Raw genomic sequence first — 21,741 nt, 5'->3', positions numbered from 1 at the left:
AACTTTCTGTGGTAGAGAATTCTACAGGTTGACCACTCTCTGGGTGAAGAAGTTTCTCCTCATCTCGGTCCTAAATGGCTTACCCCTTATCCTTAGACTGCGACCCCTGGTTCTGGACTGTCACACTGTGTACACAGATAAGTTCTTTTAACTAACACTGCAAAGTCATTGTGAATCAGTGATCAACTTTGGCGACAGTGGACTTTAATATCAATGGATTAAATATTTATATTAACTATTAAGATGTTTAAACTATTACGTTCAATAGTTGTCCTTCGCCTAGTGTTAGCTCAATCTGACAGGTGTTGTCAAGGTTACATTGGGTATGTTCTACATACTATATATTTTTGTCATGTGATCAGTCATCTCTCCTGACATATGATTTTACAGGAGGAATCTTTTCATCTACAATCTTTGTTAGTGAGCTAAATAGTGTGGATTATCTCAGAGAGTGTTATAGTGAAGGGTGTATATTATCACGTGTTATAGTGAGAGATCCTGGACATATAAGATAGTGTTATAAGGAAAGACCTTGAATGTAACATAGTACTAAATGTAACTGAAGGATCTAAGGTATGTTGTTGAATGTTATACTCAGGACTATTCTGCATAGCAGGCAATATTATAATGGGCGAGTTACGTATATAAGGCAATGTTATAATAAGGGGTGTGGGCACATCAAAGTGTTAAACTTATCAGTGCAGGATGTATTTGAGAATTTAATTATAAGTGATGTAGGGTATAATAAAGTTGTCATTACATAGTATTTACAGCCATTCGGCCCAACAGGTTTATGCTCCACATGAGCTAACTCCATCAACATATCCTTCTATTCCTTTCTACCTCATATTTTTATCTAGCTTCCATTAAATGCATCTATGCTATTCACTTCAACTACTCCTTGTGATAGCAAGTTCCAAATTCTCATCACACTCTGGTAAGAGGTTTAATTCCACACCAGCGGGGAGCTTGTTGACTGTGAGGTGGAGCATGGCAGCGAGGAAGATTGAGAAGAGGGTTGGAGCGATGACGCAGCCCTGTTTGACCCCGGTCCGGACATGAATTGGGTCTGTGATGGATCCATTGGTAAGGATCACGGCCTGCATGTCGTCGTGGAGCAGGCGAAGAATGTTGACAAACTTGTGGGGGCATCCGAAACGGAGGAGGACGTTCCATAAGCCCTCACAGTTGACAGTGTCAAAGGCATTTGTAAGATCGAAAAAGGCCATGTATAAGGCCTGGCACTGCTCCCTGGAACTAAACTACAGAACCAGTGGGAAGCTGTTTAACCTACGCCGCCTCCAGGCCAGGTCCAATTTAACCCAAACTCTGTTGTTGAGCTGCAGTACACGGACGACGTCTGCATCTGCGCACATCCTGAGGCTGAACTCCAGGATAGAGTTGATGTATTCACCGAGCCACATGAAAGCCTGGGCCTTAGGCTTAACATCCGTAAGACAAAGGTCCTCCACCAGTGTGTCTTCATCGCACTGCACTAACCCCAGTCATCAAGGGCAGAAAACGCTAGTGGGAGTTGTGTACAGACCACCAAACAGTAGTAGTGAGGTTGGGGACAGCATCAAACAAGAAATTAGGGATGCGTGCAATAAAGGTACAGCAGTTATCATGGGCGACTTTAATCTACATATAGATTGGGCTAACCAAACTAGTAGCAATACGGTGGAGGAGGATTTCCTGGAGTGTGTTAAGGATGGTTTTCTGGACCAATATGTCGAGGAACCAACTAGGGGGCTGGCCATCCTAGATTGAGTGATGTGTAATGAGAAAGGACTAATTAGCAATCTTGTTGTGTGAGGCCCCTTGGGGAAGAGTGACCATAATATGATAGAATTCTTTATTATGATGGAGAGTGACACAGTTAATTCAGAGACTAGGGTTCTGAACTTAAGGAAAGGTCACTTCGATGGTATGAGATGTGAATTGGCTAGAATAGACTGGCAAATGATACTTAAAGGGTTGACGGTGGATAGGCAATGGCAAACATTTAAAGATTACATGTGTTGTGTATCTGTAAAGCATGCACTCCCATGTTCTGCCACCAGGGTTCCTCGACATATTGGTCCAGAAAACCATCCTTAATACACTCCCGGAAATGCTCCTCCACCGTATTGCTGCCAGTTTGGTTAGCCCAATCTATATGTAGATTAAAGTCGCCCATGATAACTGCTGTACCTTTATTGCACGCATCCCTTTGGAGCACTGTATATAAGCCGACCCCTAAGGCCTGTTCTGTACTCTGGAGTGTCTTAATAAAGACTGAAGTCACTGTTACTTTAACCTCCCTGTGTGCAGCCTCATCTGTGTTAGGAACACAACAACTGGCGACGAGAATACGAATCCAATGCAAAGATGCAGCAAACTGTGGGCATCCTGGAGAAGTTCTTGGAGGGTGAGGACTGGGAAACCTATGTTGAACGGCTAGACGAGTACTTTGTAGCCATCGAGCCGAGCTAAGGCGACTTGCAGGACAATGTGAGTTTGATGGCTAACTGGAGCAGATGCTCAGAGACTTTTTTGTACTGGGCATTGGCCGCGGACCATCCTACGAAAACTTTTGACTGGAGAGACACCGACCCTTAGTAAGGCCATTGCGATAGCACAGGCGTTTATGTCCACCAGTGATAATACCAAACAAATCTCTCAGCACACAAGTGCTAGCAATGTTCATAAATTAACTGGAATTGTGTTTGTGAGCAGAAATGTACAGGGCAGAAAACACGAGTCTGCAACTGCCAGCAGGCCTCAGGTGACCCAGATGACTCAGAGTCCGCAACAAAGGATGAATGCAAGGCAATTCACACCTTGTTGGCATTGTGGAGGCTTCCATTTAGCCTATTCATGTTTGCAAGAGCTGTGGAACAATGGGGCACCTCCAACGAGCTTGCAGGTTAGCTGCAAGCTCTGCAAAACCTGCTAACCACCACATGGCAGAGGAAGATCGGTCCATGTTGGATCAAAGCAATTTCGAGCCTGAGAGAGAGAGGAGGCAGATGCTGAAGTACACGGGGTGCACACATTTTTGACGAAATGTCCACCTAAAATGCCAAATGTAGAAGTGAATGACTTACTCGTAGCCATGGAACTGGACACTGGCGCTAGCCAATCCATCATGAGTAAAAAGATGTTTGAGAGACTGTGGTGCAACAAGGCACTCAGACCAGTCCTGAGCCCCATCCAGACGAAACTGAGAACGTACACCAAAGAGCTAATCACTGTCCTGGGCAGCGCCATGGTCAAGGTCACCTACGAGGGCACGATGCAAGAACTGCCACTCTGGATTATCCCGGGCGATGGCCCCACACTGCTTGGAAGAAGATGGCTGGGTAAAATCCACTAGTACTGGGATGACATCCGAGCGCTATCACATGTCGATGAGGCCGCATGTACCCAGGTTCTTAACAAATGTCCTTCCCTTTTGAGCCAGGCATTGGAAACCTTTCCGGGTCAGGTGCCGATCCACTTGGTCCCAGAGGCATGACCCATTCACCACAAGGCGCGAGTTGTACCTCACATGATGAGGGAGAGAGTGGAAATCGAGCTGGACAGGCTGCAATGCGAGGGCATCATATCCCCAGTGGAGTTCAGCGAGTGGGCCCGCCCGATTGTTTCAGTACTCAAAAGTGATGGCACGGTCAGGATTTGCGACGATTATAAAGTAACTATTAATCGTTTCTCGCTACAGGACCAATACCCGCTACCTAAGGCAGACGACTTATTTGCGACGCTGGCAGGAGGCAAGACGTTCACCAAGCTCGACCTGACTTTGGCGTACATGATGCAGGAGCTGGAGGAGTCTTCGAAGGACCTCACCTGCATCAACACGCACAAGGGACTGGTTATCTACAACAGATGCCCGTTTGGAATTCTGTCGGTTGCAGCGATCTTCCAGAGAAACATGGAGAGCCTACTCAAGTCGGTACCACGCACGGTGGTTTTTCAGGATGAAATATTGGTCACGGGTCGGGACAACGTCGAGCACCTACAAAACCTGGAGGAGGTCCTCCAGCGACTGGATCGCGTAGGACTGCGGCTGAAGAGGTCGAAATGCATCCTCATGGCAACAGAAGTGGAGTTTTTGGGGAGAAAGATCGCGGCGGATGGCATTCAGCTCACAGACGCCAAGACAGAGGCTATCAGGAATGCGCCCAAGCCACAGAACGTCACAGAGCTGCGGTCGTTCCTGGGACTCCTCAACTATTTTGATAACTTCCTACTGGGGTTAACCGCCTTCTTAGAGCCCCGACATATGTTATTGCGTAAAGGTGAGAACTGGGTATGGGGAAAAAAACAAGTAATTGCTTTTGAGAAAGCCAGAAATATTTTATGATCCAACAAGCTGCTTGTATTGTATAACCCGTGTAAAAGACTTATGCGAGCATGTGATGCGTCGTCGTACGGAGTCGGGTGTGTATTACAACAAGCTAACATTGCGGGGAAGTTGCAACCTGTCGCCTATGCCTCCAGGAGCTTGTCTAAGGCCGAGAGGACCTACAGCATGATTGGGAAAGAGGCATTAGCATGTGTGTTTGGGGTAAAGAAAATGCATCAGTACCAGTTTGGCCTCAAATTTGAGCTGGAAACCGATCACAAGCCCCTCATATCCCTGTTCGCTGAAAACAAGGGGATAAATACTAATGCCTCAGCCCGCATACAAAGGTGGGCACTCACTCTATCAGTGTATAACTATACCACTAAGTTTGTGGTCCAGGCCCTCCAGACCATGGTCGAGGATCGATGTCGACTATGCAGGCCCGTTTCTCGGTGAAATGTTCCTGGTGGTGGTGGATGCTTTTTCAAAATGGTTTGAATGTGAAATAATGTCGGGAAGCACTGCCACCGCCACCATTGAAAGCCTGAGGGCCATGTTTGCCACCCACGGCCTTCCTGACATACTGGTCGGTGACAACAGGCCATGTTTCACCAGTGCCGAATTTAAAGAATTCATGACCCGCAATGGGTTCAAACATGTCACCTTGGCCCCGTTTAAACCAGCCTCCAATGGGCAGGCAGAGCGGGCAGTACAAAGAATCAAACAGAGCCTTAAATGAGTCACAGAAGGCTCACTCCAAACCTGCCTGTCCCGAGTACTGCTCAGCTACCGCACGAGACCCCACATGCTCACAGGGGTGCCCCCGGCTGAGCTACTCATGAAAAGGACACTTAAAACCAGACTCTCGCTGGTTCACCCCAACCTGCATGATCAGGTAGCAAGCAGGCAGCAGCAACAAAATGTAAACGATGGTCGCGCCACTGTTTCACGGGAAATTGATCTGAATGACCCTGTGTATGTGCTAAACTATGGACATGGTCCCAAGTGGATCGCGGGCATGGTGATAGCTAAAGAAGGGAGTAGGGTGTTTGTAGTCAAGCTAGACAATGGACAAATTTGCAGAAAGCAACTGGACCAAACGAGGCTGCGGTTCATAGACCTTCACGAAGGAAGACACAAATAACCTTCCGGAAATACGGGGGGGCTGAGGGTCTAGTGAGAAGGAGGAACTGAAGGATATCCTTATAAAGCGGGAAATTGTGTTAGGGAAATTGATGGAATTGAAGGCCGATAAATCCCGGGGGGCTGATAGTCTGCATCCCACAGTACTTAAGGAAGTGACCCTAGAAATAGTGGATGCACTGGTGATCATTTTCCAACAGACTATCGACTCTGGATCAGTTCCTATGGACTGGAGGGTAGCTAATGTAACACCACTTTTTAAAAAAGGAGGGAGAGAGAAAATGGGTAATTATAGACCGGTTAACCAGACATCAGTAGTGGGGACAATGTTGGAATCAATTATTAAAGATGAAATAACAACGAATTTGGAAAGCAGTGACAGGATCGGTCCAAGACAACATGGATTTATGAAAGGGAAATCATTCTTGACAAATCTTCTGGAATTTTTTGAGGATTTAACTTGTAGAGTGGACAAGGGAGAACAGTTGATGTGGTGTATTTGGACTTTCAAAAGGCTTTTGACAAGGTCCCACACAAGAAATTGGTGTGCAAAATTAAAGCACATGGTATTGGGGATAATGTACTGATGTGGATAGAGAACTGGTTAGCAGGCAGGAAGCAGAGAGTCGGGATAAACGGGTCCTTTTCAGAATGGCAGGCAGTGACTACTGGAGTGCTGCAGGGCTCAGTGCTGGGACCCCAGCTATTTACAACATACACTAATGATTTGGATGAAGGAATACCTCCAAGTTTGCAGATGACACTAAACTGGGTGGCAGTGTGAGATGTGAGGAGGATGTTAAGAGGCTACAGGGTGACTTGGACAGGTTAGGTGAGTGGGCAAATGCAGGGCAGATGCAGTACAATGTGGATAAAGGTGAGGTTATCCACTTTGGGGGCAAAAACACAAAGGCAGAATATTATCTGAATGGCAGCAGATTAGGAAAAGGGGAGGTGCAACGAGACCTGGGTGTCATGGTACATCAGTCATTGAAAGTTGGCATGCAAGTACAGCAGACGGTGAAGGCGGCAAATGGTATGTTGGCCTTCATAGCTAGGAGTTTTGAGTATAGGAGCAAGGAGGTCTTACTGCAGTTGTACAGGGCCTTGGTGAGGCCTTATCTAGAATATTGTGTTCAGTTTTCGTCTCCTAATCTGAGGAAGGACGTTCTTGCTATTGAGGGAGTGCAGCGAAGGTTTACCAGACTGATTCCCGGGACGGCTGGACTGACATATGAGGAGAGACTGGATCGATTGGCCCTTTATTCACTGGAGTTTAGAAGGATGAGAGGGGATCTCATAGAAACATATAAAATTCTGACGGGACTGGATAGGATAGATGCAGGAAGAATGTTCCCGATGTTGGGGAAGTCCAGAACCAGGGGACACAGTCTAAGGATAAGGGTAAACCATTTAAGACTGAGATGAGGAGAAACTTCTTCACTCAGAGAGTGGTTAACCTGTGGAATTCCCTACCGCAGAGAGTTGTTGATGCCAGTTCATTGGATATATTCAAGAGGGAGTTAGATATAGCCCTTACAGCTAAAGGGATCAAGTGATCTGGAGAGAAAGCAGGAATGGGGTACTGAGGTGAACGATCAGCCATGATCTTATTGAATGGTGGTGCAGGCTCGAAGGGCCGAATGGCCTACTCCTGCACCTATTTTCTATATCTCTATTCATGACGCGGCCCTCGACAACATGGACCACTTCCCATAACTCGGGGGCCTTTTATCAACAAAGGCAGACATTGATGCGGAGATTCAGCCTTTGGCTGCCTGAGGAAAAGAGTGTTCAAAGACCAGGCCGTCAAATCTACCACCAAGCTCATGGTCTACAGGGCTGTAGTAATACTCGCCCTCCTGTATGGATCAGAGGCATGGACGATGTACAGAAGACACCTCAAGACGCTGGAGATATATCACCAACGATATCTCCGCAAAATCCTGCAAATCCCCTGGGAGGACAGACGCACCAACATCAGTGTCCTCGCCCAGGCTAACATCTCCAGCATTGAAGCACTGACCACACTCGATCAGCTTCGCTGGGCAGGCCACATAGTTCGCATGCCAGATACGAGACTCCCAAAGCAAGTGCTCTATGTAGAGCTTTTTCACGGCAAACGAGCCAAAGGTGGGCAGTGGAAACATTACAAGGACACCCTCAAAGCCTCCCTGGTAAAGTGCGACATCACCTCTGACACCTGGGAGTCCCTGGCCGAAGACTGCCCGAGGTGGAGAAAGTGTATCCGGGAGGGCGTTGAGCTCTTCGAATCTCAACACCGCGAGCGTGAAGAGGTCAAGCGCAGGCAGCGGAAGGCTGCGGCAAATCAGTCCTGCCCCCCCCCCTTCCCCCGACGACTATCTGTCCCACCTGTGACAGGGTCTGTGGCTCTCGTATTGGACTGTTCAGCCATCAAAGGACTCAATTTAGGAGTGGAAGCAAGTCTTCCTCGACTCCGAGGGACTGCCTATGATGATGATGATGGTAAGAGGTCTGTTAGAGAATTATTATGGTGGGGGATGTGGACTATGTCAGGGAACATCATAACGAGGAGAGTGGGGAATAAATCAATTTATATTATAATGGCGGTTATATTGGACAATGGTGAGAGAAATGGGATATGACAGAGAAAGCTGTAGCAAAGGGAATGGGGTTTTACACCTGGAAGACAGAACACTTCAATGCTGGTTCTTTGTTTAGCCACTATGTTCCTGGAACTCCCTCCCCTCCCAAAGTGTGACCGCATAGAATCATATCCGAGCAGACTGGTTCAGAAGAGGTGGGAGAAGGGGGAACTATCAGAAGGGAAAGTGAAAGAAGGAAAACAATCATAGAATGATACAGCACAGAAGGAGACCATTCGGCCCATCCTGCCTGTGCCAGCTCTTTGGTTGAGCTAGCCAACTAATCTTGCAAATGTTTCCCTTCAAGTATTGAACCAATTCCCTTTTGAATATTACTACTGAACCTGCTTGTACCACACTTTCAGGCAGTGCATTCCAGATCACCAACAACTCACTGTGTAAAAAAATGTTTCCTCATGTTGTCTCTGGTTCTTTGCCAATCACCTTAAACCTGTGTCCTCTGGATACTGACCCTTCTGCCACTGGAAACAGTGTCTTCTCATTTACTCTATCAAAACCCTTCATGATTTTGAACACCTCTGTCAAATCTCCCCTTAGCCTTCTCTGCTCCAAGGAGGACAGCCCCAGTTTCTCTAGTCTCTCCACATATCTGAAGTCTTTCATCCCTGGTAGCAATCTTCTCTGCATCTCTCTAAGGCCGTGACATCCTTCCTAAAGTGTAGTGCCCAGATTTGGACACAATACTCCAACTGGGACTCAACTTGTGTTTTATAAAGGTTCATCATCACTTCCTCGCTCTCCCAGTCCCCTGTGCACCTGTACCTCCTCTCCAATGCTTCACCCTGGTGCCCGTCCAGCTCTCCCACATCAGTTCAATTAACCGCCCCTCCCCACCCTCTTAAACTGCTTGAACTGAAAAAATAAAATTGGTCCGGTCTAAACATTCTCGTAAATCTCTTCTGCACCCTCCTAAGGCCTTAACATCCTTCCTTAAGTGTGGAGGCCACAATACTCCAGCTGAGGCCTAACCAGAGCTTTATAAAAGTTTAGCATAAGCTTTTGTACTCTATGGGGCCAAGTTTTCCCCGTGCTGGGACTGGAGCGCATAATTCGAATTAGGTGTTTTTTTAGCGCTGGCATGGGAAGCACAGGCACCGGTGCCGATTTGGCCTCTTTGACCCCAAAAAAATTGTTGTTGCGCTAACCGTGCGCTTGTGCGGCGCTCGCGGGACGTGATGTTCACCGCCGCGCTCAGCACATCAGCTTCACAACGTCCCTCCCCGTCTTTTAAAGGGGAGGGAGGCTGCAAACGCTTCAGCCTCTTTAGTGGCACCCACTGGGCCACCAGACAGGGTGTCGGCTGGGCCAGCGGCCTGGCACCCAAGAGGTGGCGCCGATCTTCATGTTGTCAGCCCGGGCTACAGCACCGGCCGCCATTGTCGGACCGTCTGAAAAATTGGCCGACAAAAAAAAAAAGTTGGTGGCCAGGGCACCATAGCCACCACAGCTTCTCACACCGAGAAGTTGCCGATGGCATCGTAGCCCCCCGCCGACCTCGCGTCCCACGGAGCAATTCCCCCCTCCCCACCCCCCCCCCGAGGGGCGGAAAGGGGTCGGCGCGAGACGATAAGGGGTCATCGCTAATGCGTACGCCGTACCAGTTTGCTAATCGCGGGGCGCGGCGCTAACTACTTTTCGCCGACAGAGCCCCGGAGACAAATCCGCGCGAGTCGATATGGCCGCGCACTAACTCAGTAACGCACCGTTATCGCCGGCCACTAACTAACCGACACTGCGCAAAGGGGGCAATTTCGGCCCCTCTGCCTCTATTAATAAAGGCAAGGCTTCTCATGCCACCTTCACAGATTTGAGTGCAGACACCCTGTTTCTGAACCCTCTTTAAAATTGTAAAACAACAGAATGAAATTAAACCAAAGATGGGAAAACAGGTGATATGAACAAAATCAATGGGAAGCAGTGCTGGATTATGGAGAACAAACCACTCATAAGGCGGCCGGCATGTCAGGATGTTCCTGGAGCACTCGGGCTCTGCAGCCAAGCACCATTTGAGGGTAGCTTTTGGTGGTCTACCTCTGCCCTTCCATGCATCCTTTGTAGGTTTCCCTTTGTACGTTACTTTTCAGTTCACAGGAAAGCAAAGATGTCAAGCAGCAATTTTTTGTTTCCTTCCCTGTGCACACAACATTCATTCATCACCGACGTTAACCAATGAACTCCATTGATCGCTCCATTTCTCTAACCTGAGCGAACTCTGCGGCTATTGTCATTCAGAAAGAAATCTGCGTGCTTTTAAAATTCACACTCGTATTGAGTCACTGGCAGTGAGCCAGCTTCACATTATCACAAGGTATTTAATGGAATTGTTTCGGACTTTAATGGTCTCATCAACAGAAATAGGTAGATTCAGAAGAAAGGAAGAGAATGAATGGAGGCAGCTTTGTAATAGATTTGTCACTGTCTTATCAGTGCTATTAGATTGCTGAAACATGCAGAGAAAATCGATAGAGAGTTTATAGCACATCAAAATGTTTTTTTTTGCCTTTAACGTTAACAATTAAATTAATCCGGTATTGTTTTAAGTGCCCTAATGGATCGATTGTGCTGGGGGCCCGGAGTAATTTAATTTATCTTCTCCCACCCCACACACTCCCACAGTCCCACCAGGGTAAGGGCTGAACTCAATTTGTTTCCAGATTTAGTTCATTTGCCACCAAGCTCACTCCTCATTTACAGGGCAATTCACAACAAAGAATGACAACAATCATGGGGCAAATGCAGGAGAAGAGAGAAAAATGACTGGGTAACAAGAACATTTAAACCTGGTGCATTAATACTTCATTGGCCTGGCATTATGTGTATAGAATAATGGGAGTGGAAATGGTGCCCATATGGAATAATGGGAATAGGAGCACTGTATTCGAGCACTAAGAATCAGAATCAGACATTTTCACTTGCTATAATAGCATCTGGGGAATTGATGCAAGGAGGGCAGAGAATCTCACCAGTAAGTAGAGAAGAATTTACAGGGTTTGTCACAGGATGTCATGTTAGGACCAATCATTTGCCATTCTCATTAGCCCATGTCCAGGGAATTTGCCTGAGAACATGGTCTGGTAAAAATGTTTGAAATGTATAAAATTCTTACAGGGCTTTACAGGATAGATGCAGGGAGGATGTTTCCCCTGGCTGGGGGAGTCTAGAAACAGGAGTCACAGTCTGAGATAAGGGGTCGGCCATTTAGGACTGAGATGAGGAGAAATTTCTTCACTCAAAGGGTTGTGAATCTTTGTAATTTTCTACCCCAGAGGGCTGTAGAGGCTCAGTCATTGAATAGATTCAAGACAGAGATTGACAGATTTTTGGATATTAAGGGAATCAAGCGATTATGGGGATAGTGCAGACAAGTGGAGTTGAGGTAGAAGATCAGCCATGATCTGATCGAATGGCGGAGCGGGCTCAAGGGGCCGAATGGCCTACTCCTGCTCCTATTTTTTATGTCATCTTATATCTTATATAGTGAGCTCCTCGAGCATGGTTTTCAATGATGTAATGTTCGAATAGAGGACAGTGAATCTTTGCCGAGATAAAACAAAGCCTGAGATGGGTTTTCTCTGGACAAAAGGTAAATTAAGGGGCACAAGAGTTCAGCAAAAGGCCAGAATTTTGGAAATACATCTTCATCACTGGAGTAATAGTTCCTTATCGTGACAATGGTTACAAGCATTCTTTCATCTTTTTGCATTGCTTGAGTAGGGTGTGAAAGGACACGCTTACATTTGCGAAGGTCACCCATATATTAAAATGTGTCCGGCACACAAAGGAGACACTGCAATGTGACACCATGCAAAGGTTTAATCAGGCCCACCTGCCCCGACTTTCGTTCATATTTCTGTTGTACTGATGCAGGAAGAGAGAGTGGGCGAAAGGGAGAGATGGAGGATGAGAGGAAGAGGAAAGAGCACCATGAAAAATATAATATGCAGAGTTAAAGGAGGCAGATGCCGGGGAAAGGAAGGGGCAGGGAGAAAGTGGAAGGAGAGGAGAGATAGAGGTGAATAAGGAATGCGAAATAAAATTGTGAATATCTTAAAATATACAGTGGATATCTCGGATTTTTTTGTGTATGTTAGTATTTCACTGCTTTCCTGCAATATACTTTTAATACATTTTGATTGGTCTGGAATTTGCGGGGCTGATGATGACATACCATTTGCCGTGGTGATCCTTGCAAAGGCCCCACAAGTGTTGGGTTTCCGCACGAGTTGCGCATGAACAAAATCTCGTGATTTGCGATCTGTTAAGGTTTGCCCTGACAGATCATACGAAGCGTAAGGCCTGTTTTCACCAGCGTAAGGGTTAATATAAACGTTAAATTAAAAAACATTTTAAATCATCCACAAGCATTTGAAATGAATTTACTTAAATTTTGGTCCAGATTAAAATGTTCTAAATTATTTTTGAAAAAAATTAAATTTAAAGGGACTTGTAATTAAATTTGAAAATGGGAACAGTTATTTTTATTCCAGTTGTGTAACTTATTTAATTATTTGGGGATTGGGTTCAAGCTTATGGGGATTCCGTTCATAAATGGAATTCCAAGAAGCATATGAGGAATCCTCCATTCTGATTGGAGGATCTGGCTCGCGTGATTCCAGAGACCCTTCCAAACTGCTTGCATCCCTAGTATCCTTGGGCCTTTACGCAGGCATATGCTTGCCTGCTGGCTCTGAAACGGAGAGCCAGCAGGTAGGTTCAGACTTATTTTTTGGGTGGGAGGTGTACTCCGGAGGTACACCTCCGACTGAAAATTCTGGTCCATTATGTTACATTGCATTTGATGGGAACATTAGAGGGGATGATATAATTTCCATTCTTTGAAGTACTGAGCTAGTGGTTGTTTCCAGTGAATTTCCCCCTATGGTCAATTATGCACTGGAACTACTTTACTTCTTATTAAAATAATGAGATAAAAAAATATTTATAGCGGCAGATGTCTTTGGTGATGTGCTGTCATCATTGTGTCCTTCTGTGTGTAAACATAGTCAATGTCTTCAAAACATCACTATAATGACACCGTCTCTTTAATTATGAAATTTTAACCAGTTTTCTGACAAGAAAAAAATGGCCTCGGTGCAGAAGCGATGAAAATATTTATTTAAAATACAAATACATTTCTTTCTAAACCAGCTCCCTTTTCCTGCCAATTTTCTTCCATCCTTTCGTGAAAGGGTAACTCCTTCCCGGACTTCCATGTGTTCGTGAGGTGTCAGCATGGCTTAGTGGTTAGCAATCTCACCTCTGAGTCAGAAGGTTGTGGGTTCAAGTCCCACTCCAGAGACTTGAGCACAAAAATCGAGGCTGACACTCCAGTGCAATGCTGAGGAAGTGCTGCACTGTCAGAGGTGCAGTCTTTCAGATAAAACGTTAAACCGAGGCTCCGTCTGCCCTCTCAGGTGGATGTAAAAGATCCCATGGCATCAGTTTGAAGAAGAGCAGGGGACCTATCCCTGGTATCTTGGCCAATATTTATCCCTCAATCAACATCACTAGAAACAGGTTACCTGGTCATTATCACATTGCTGCTGTTTGTGGAAACTTGCTGTGCGCAAATTGGATGCTGGATTTCCTACATTGCAACAGTGACAGTACTTCGTCGGCTGTAAAGCACTTTGGGATGTCCTGTGTTTGTGAAAGGCACTATATAAATGCAAGTCTTTTTATTTTTGAGTACATTGCTCAAATGACCTAGGTAGTGAACATTAATAGATTAGTGACTATAGATGGCATCATAGTTAAGCCCATTCCTGTCCTTACTCAGTAGCCAGGCAAGCTGAAATTGATGGATGGTGATCAGGAATGGGAATCCTGGTCAATTTCTCCCACCAAGGGCACTGAGGCCAATGACTTCATGCCTTCTGTGGTCCTTGGCTGAGATAGGCTAGCTCAGCACAGACCAAAGATTGAACCTGGGATCTTCCTGCTCTATACCACTCAGCTATTCATTGTCTTGCCCAGCTGAACCATCAGGGGAGCTGTTCTATTGGTATTGCCCGTGTCCTAACTTGCACCAAGTCCCGCTCACCCATCACCCCTGTGCTCGCTGACCTACATTGGCTTCCGATTAAGCAATGCCTCGATTTCAAAATTCTCATCCTTATTTTCAAATCCCTCCATGGCCTCACCCCTCCCTATCTCTGTAATCGCCTCTAGCCCCACAACCCCCGAGACGTCTGCGCTCCTCTAATTCTGCCCTCTTGAGCATCACTGATTATAATCGCTCAACCATTGGTGGCCGTGCCTTCTATTGCCTAGGCCCCAAGCTCTGGAAATCCCTCCCTAAACCTCTCCGCCTCTCTACCTCTCTTTCCTCCTTCAAGACGTTCCTTAAAACATACCTCTTTGACCAAGCTTTTGGTCACCTGCCCTAATTTCTACTTATGCAGCTCGGTGTCAACATTTTTTATCTCAAAATTCTCCTGTGAAGCCCCTTGGGACGTTTCACTACGTTAAAGGCACTGTATAAATACGCTGTTGTTGTTGTTGTTGTTGTAAACTAGTGGATCTCTTGTTTCGTTGCGCAGAGATAATGATGTTATTAACCAGTCAATTTGATGTAATCTGGGTCATTTGCATGCGGCATGTGGGCTCTCCAGTCCCTGCCAGGGATCGGGGCACCAGGCTGGGGCCAGAAACCTGCTGCAATGGGCCTTGGAGGTCTGCTACAATGGGAGGGGAAAACAATCAGCTTCCGAGCACCTGAGAAACTGGAAATGTAAAAAATGTTCTGGATGCTCCGAAGACCTGCTCACGCCCCTGCTCTGAGGGTAGATTCCACTGCAAATAAAGCTCTGGAAACCCCTCTGCCATCCACAACAGACTGCCCTGATGACCAGATTCACCAGAAAACCAGTGGAAAGCCTAGGAGGCCGTGTAGTCTGTGGATGGGCAACAGTGCCAGCTTGGCAACTATGCCTCGCCAGTTTGCCAGCTATGTTGGAAGACTGCACAGTAGCATACACAAGACAGATTTGCAACATGTCAGCAACAGTGAGTAAACACATTTTCCAAAAGGAAAGAACGCCAGCATTTATAGAGTTAACAAGAATGAGAGGTGATCTTATCGAAACATATAACATAATGAGGGGGCTTGACAAGGTGGATGCAGAGAGGATATTTCCACTCATAAGGGAAACTAAAACTAGGGGGCATAGTCTCAGAATAAGTGGTCGCCCATTTAAAACTGAGATGAGGAGCAATTTCTTCTCTCAGAGGGTTGTAAATCTGTGGAATTCTCTGCCCCAGAGAGCTGTGGAGGCTGGGTCATTGAATATATTTAAGGCGGAGATAGACAGATTTTTGAGCGATAAGGGAATAAAGGGTTATGGGGAGCGGGCAGGGAAGTGGAGCTGAGTCCGGGAAGGCGCTGAGCGATTTTGAGGGACTGCCTATGATGATGATGGAGCTGAGTCCATGATCAGATCAGCCATGATCTTATTAAATGGCGGAGCAGGCTCGAGGGGCCAAATGGCCAACTCCTGTTCCTATTTCTTATATTCTTATATAACATCCTCATTTGGTTATACCATGCTTAGAAGTAAGCACAAATTGCACCATAATGGCCAGCACTGGCTCAGGTTACGTCCTCTGCAGTTAGAAACCCGGGATAACTATGTAGAATGTTACTGCATTGCACACATAATTTTTTTTCCTACAAGACAGAAGCAGGAGGACTCTCAATGCAATAGATATATCTCTTGTCTGAAGGTGCATTGCCCTTTCATAGATCCATGATTTGTTCAAATGCCCCCACAAGTTCCCAGTATTATATAATCAAGTACATATTGCTTATTCAAATTTTCCAGGAATTTGCAATATTAAAGGCAAGATTGTTCATGGATCTTCAACTTAAAAAAAATAGTCTGGAATATGTTTATGTATACCTCATCAGTGAGAATGGTGATTTAAAAACCTCTACCTGCTTTGTAAGTTGTTTGATTGAAATACTAAAAATTCCCATCCTATAATTCCACATGATTCATGGTCCATCTGGCTAAATAATCAGGTTATCCTAATGTGTTGCCCACCTATCCTCTCCCACCCCCACCCCAACTACTTGACAGTAAATCTTAACAGTTCTTGTCCACAGTTTACACTAAATGCTTAATCTCAACACATAGGCTCCAGTTTCTACAGGCTGCCCGATGTTGGAAAGTATCATATTTCTCTCCTCTGCTTGATCCTTCCAACATCTCTTTCATGCTTGGTTGCTTTTACAAGGCATAGTTTTGCTGTGGCAACAGAGATTACAGAGAATCAAACAGGTAAGGCCCCAGGCAACATGGAGACAGACTGGGCCTAAATTGGAAGCATAGGGTTGCTGTATTATCCCCACTCGCATCCTGAACCTCCAGCCACAACAGTGGCACAAATTGCCATGTAGTCTATTGCTCTGACAGTCACTGCTATCCTGAGGCTATACATGATACACACCAAAATAACGTATTATATACTGAGTAATATTAACCTCAGTAATTAAACTGTAAACATGATTGATAACCTCGATCTCACCCTTGATTTTTAAGATATTTACTCCACAATAAGAGCAGATGGAAAAAATTTGCTGTGATAGGTTTCCTCTTAAAGAAAAAAATAATTTAACACTCCATTGTCACTTATTTTGTTAAAATAGACAGTACCTGTGTAATTGAGTTTGGTATTTTTCTATTTCGCAGCATTATCTTGGTTGAGTCTCACTAATAACTCATTCGTTTTTTTAGGGCCGTTACCTTCCTCACCCCTTTAACAACTTATTTTTTTAGATCTCTTTACATCTTAAATTGCTTGCCAGCTGAGAGGGTAGGGAAGCGCAGCCTGCTTCAAGCCTCTGACAACCATTCCCTTATAATCGGCCAATATAGATATAAGCCATTTATAAAGAGGTAGTGACTTACCCAGTAATTTTCCGTCCCCCAGAGTTGGGCAACATCTTTGCTCCCCCAGTGTGCCCCATCACCCTGGTCTGGACTCAGATTGGAAACTCACCTTGTGGGGGATCGCAGAGCAGACCACACATTCTTTTATTTCAAGGTGAAATGTGTGACCCCGCCAATGGTGTGTCACTACCCTTCTATCACGTTGCATTCAAAACAAATATTCATTATAGATCAACCTACAGTACACATTGCGCTCCAGGTTTATTTTTGAGAAATTGATGATGTGATTGCACGGTAAGGTTAGAATCATCCTGTCATCATGTAGGTGTAGAGGACAGGGAAGGAAAAGGACAATTGCCCATCATTTAGCTTGTTTAATTATCAATCTCGTTGTGCGAGGCCCCTTGGGGAAGGGTGACCATAATATGGTGGAATTCTACATTAGGATGGAGAAGGAAACAGTTAATTCAGAGACCATGGTCCAGAACTTAAAGAAGGGTACCTTTGAAGGTATGAGGCATGAATTGGCTTGGATAGATTGGCGAATGATACTTAAGGGGTTGACAGTGGATGGGCAATGGCAGACATTTAGAGACCACATGGATGAACTGCAACAATTGTACATCCCTGTCTGGCGTAAAAATAAAAAAGGGAAAGTGGCTCAACCGTGACTATCAAGGGAAATCAGGGACAGTATTAAAGCCAAGGAAGTGGCATACAAATTGGCCAGATATAGCAGCGAACCCGGGGACTGCGAGAAATTTAGAACTCAGCAGAGGAGGACAAAGGGTTTGATTAGGGCAGGGAAAATAGAGTACAAGAGGAAGCTTGCAGGGAACATTAAAATGGACTGCAAAAGCTTCCATAGATATGTAAAGAGAAAAAGGTTAGTAAAGACAAACGTAGGTCCCCTGCAGTCAGAATCAGGGGAAGTCATAACGGGGAACAAAGAAATGGCAGACCAATTGAACAAGTACTTTCGTTCGGTATTCACTAAGGAGGACACAAACCACCTTCCAGATATAAAAGGGGTCAGAGGGTCTAGTAAGAAGGAGGAACTGAGAGAAGTCCTTATTAGTTGGGAAATTGTGTTGGGGAAATTGATGGGATTGAAGGCCGATAAATCCCCAGGGCCTGATGGTCTGCATCCCAGAGTACTTAAGGAGGTGGCCTTGGAAATAGCGGATGCATTGACAGTCATTTTCCAACATTCCATAGACTCTGGATCAGTTCCTATGGAGTGGAGGGTAGCCAATGTAACCCCATTTTTTAAAAAAGGAGGGAGAGAAAACAGGGAATTATCGACCGGTCAGCCTGACATCGGTAGTGGGTAAAATGATGGAATCAATTATTAAGGATGTCATAGCAGCACATTTGGAAAGAGGTGACCTGATAGGTCCAAGTCAGCATGGATTTGTGAAAGGGAAATCATGCTTGACAAATCTTCTGGAATTTTTTGAGGATGTTTCCAGTAGAGTGGACAAGGGAGAACCAGTTGATGTGGTGTATTTGGACTTTCAGAAGGCTTTCGACAAGGTCCCACACAAGAGATTAATGTGCAAAGTTAAAGCACATGGGATTGGGGGTAGTGTGCTGACGTGGATTGAGAACTGGTTGGCAGACAGGAAGCAAAGAGTAGGAGTAAATGGGTACTTTTCAGAATGGCAGGCAGTGACTAGTGGGGTACCGCAAGGTTCTGTGCTGGGGCCCCAGCTGTTTACATTGTACATTAATGATTTAGACGAGGGGATTAAATGTAGTATCTCCAAATTTGCGGATGACACTAAGTTGGGTGGCAGTGTGAGCTGTGAGGAGGATGCTATGAGGCTGCAGAGTGACTTGGATAGGTTAGGTGAGTGGGCAAATGCATGGCAGATGAAGTATAATGTGGATAAATGTGAGGTTGTCCACTTTGGTTGTAAAAACAGAGAGACAGACTATTATCTGAATGGTGACAGATTAGGAAAAGGGGAGGTGCAACGAGACCTGGGTGTCATGGTACATCAGTCATTGAAGGTTGGCATGCAGGTACAGCAGGCAGTTAAGAAGTCAAATGGCATGTTGGCCTTCACAGCGAGGGGATTTGATTACAGGAGCAGGGAGGTGTTACTACAGTTGTACAGGGCCTTGGTGAGGCCACACCTGGAGTATTGTGTACAGTTTTGGTCTCCTAACTTGAGGAAGGACATTCTTGCTATTGAGGGAGTGCAGCGAAGGTTCACCAGACAGATTCCCGGGATGGCGGGACTGACATATCAGGAAAGACTGGATCAACTAGGCTTGTATTCACTGGAGTTCAGAAGAATGAGAGGGGATCTCATAGAAACGTTTAAAATTCTGTCGGGTTTAGACAGGTTAGATGCAGGAAGAATCTTCCCAATGTTGGGGAAGTCCAGAACCAGGAGTCACAGTCTAAGGATAAGGGGTAAGCCATTTAGGACCGAGATGAGGAGAAACTTCTTCACCCAGAGAGTGGTGAACCTGTGGAATTCTCTACCACAGAAAGTTGTTGAGGCCAATTCACTAAATATATTCAAAAAGGAGTTAGATGTAGTCCTTACTACTAGGGGAATCAGGGGTATGGCGAGAAAGCAGGAATGGGGTACTGAAGTTGCATGTTCAGCCATGAACTCATTGAATGGCGGTGCAGGCTCGAAGGGCCGAATGGCCTACTCCTGCACCTACTTTCTATGTTTCTATGTTTACATGGTCAATGCCACCATCACACTTACTGAGTAGAAGGTGCAGCATTGACTGATGTTTCAATCACATTGCTCTTGTTGTTTTACAAAGATTTCCTCAAAAGCCTTTTACAGCCTCTGGGAGCTTCTGAAGACACCGTGAGCAGGTAAGCTTGCTGAGGGGTCAAGATGCCTCTTAAAAATGCCAAGTCATTTGGTCCCTGTTCATTAAGCCATTCAAAACTCTAGACCTTTAGCAAAATGTAGTAGGGTATTTATCAGTCTTTTCCCTACAATTCACCCCTAATTGAAGGACAGGAGACCAGGTCAGGGTTGATGTCCCAAACTAAATGATCTGTTGTATAACAGGGGAAAGGTTCTTTTTGAAGCTTTGTGAACAAGTTAAGTATTAAAACGAATCTCTAGATCTATATATGTGCCCTGAAACAGCTCGGGCTACGATCCTAGCAAATACATTGAGACTGAACCCGCCGGTAACTTCTACTGCTTATCCCATCAAAGTGTCTGGGGTGAACAGGATGTGAACCCTTTCTCCATGAGGGTGGTGGACCCCCTTGCCACATCTCTGGCACCTATATTTACCAAACGCTGTAAAATGCAACCTTAGTGCCCAGGTCGGAGGGGCTGTTTACACCCCCTCCCCCGGCACCCTCCCCGCCTCCCACCCCCACCATCCCTAGTGACATTCAGCTGCTGCTGCCCACTATGTAAAAGGGTCACTGTAAAAGCATTTAGAAAAAAAAATGAGGCTTGAACCCATGATCTTCTGATTCAAAACCAAAAGTACTACCACTGACCAAGGGTTGACTCAGGAAGTGAAAATGAAAAAGAGAAGCAAAAGAGAAGTGGTAGGACAAAGGCAAGAGAGAGAGAGAAAGAAAGTGAAAAGGAGAGTGAGAAAGTGACCGAGGAAAATAATAGACATACAAGTTTTCAAAGTACAGCCTTTTGGATCTGTATCATTAGTTGACAAACAAACTGCCTTGTCACAAAGGAAGTATTCAAGGTAAATCTGGTTTCTAAGGAGCTTATCTTGATGTTTTTGAGGACAATCTCTTAACTGTTTTCTACATTGCAATCAACCTCATTGACAACTTGTTCAGACAGTCCTGGTGTGAATAGCATTTGTGTTGTAAGGCTGGTTTGTTTTTTTATGTACTAATTAATCAGCCACATCCTGCCTCCTCCTTCATTAGTTTAATTACCTATTTATATGGATGAGGCTCTTTGCTCCATGCATCTCATTAATGCATTTGCATGCTTGCATAACAAACAGCTTTGCTACTGTTAGTGCTGCACAAGGCACTTGTATTTAGAAGCCCGTGGTGTATTACAGCTTCAGTTATAATCAATTTAAATTATCTTGCTTATTTTGCTATATTTACAATATTTACATTTTATTTAACTGAAGCGCAGTATTCATGTACCATTCCCTAGTTGAGGGGGCAATTTGAATTACCTTGTTTATTCAGCCACATTTACAATTAGTGTATTTTATTTACCTGAGCCCAGTTATTCATGCATCATTCCCTGGCTGAGCCTTTTGGCTAAGATCATGCGTAACTGACCTGACAGGGGAGTAACCATGACCCCAACGTGGTTCTCCCTGGATCAGGAAGGTGATTCTCCTATGCTTTTTGGAAATAGGAGGTGTGTGGGGGGCCTGACCCATCCACCTCCATGGCACGAACCTGGTATTGCAGTACTTCCAGGAACGGTGCAGTGGCTCTAGGCCTTTTGGCTAAGAGCATTGGCGCAGAGTGATCCTTGATGTGTGCAAGGTGACCTCTGGCGTTTGTGATTTGACAAAGAATTGGAAAGATTGGCAACAAATAAAAAAAATTAAAAAAAATCATTCCCTGGCTGAGGTGGTCTGCACATGAAACTCTTTCCCATGTAGCTATGCAAACGACATTAGAATGTGAGAGAGCTGCAATCTGCATCAGGGTTATTCTATCACATCGTGCCATTTAAGGTCCATTCAAACTTGTTGAAATCAGCATGGGGCACTACTCAAATATAAC

At 45.3% G+C, this 21,741-nt stretch overlaps 1 protein-coding gene and 1 pseudogene across 3 annotated transcripts in view; one reads left to right on the top strand and one right to left on the bottom strand.

Annotated features, from left to right (window-relative positions):
* Positions 1–21,741, bottom strand: part of mecom (MDS1 and EVI1 complex locus) — a 462,101-nt gene that overhangs the window by 298,215 nt on the left and 142,145 nt on the right. The gene's annotated exons all lie outside the window — the stretch shown is intronic.
* Positions 21,244–21,445, top strand: LOC139266413 (U2 spliceosomal RNA; annotated as a pseudogene).

Source organism: Pristiophorus japonicus, chromosome 6, assembly GCF_044704955.1.
Source record: "Pristiophorus japonicus isolate sPriJap1 chromosome 6, sPriJap1.hap1, whole genome shotgun sequence".
Classification (NCBI taxonomy): domain Eukaryota; kingdom Metazoa; phylum Chordata; class Chondrichthyes; family Pristiophoridae; genus Pristiophorus; species Pristiophorus japonicus.
Note: the sequence above shows the minus strand (reverse complement) of the source record. Positions and strands in the feature narration are given on the sequence as shown.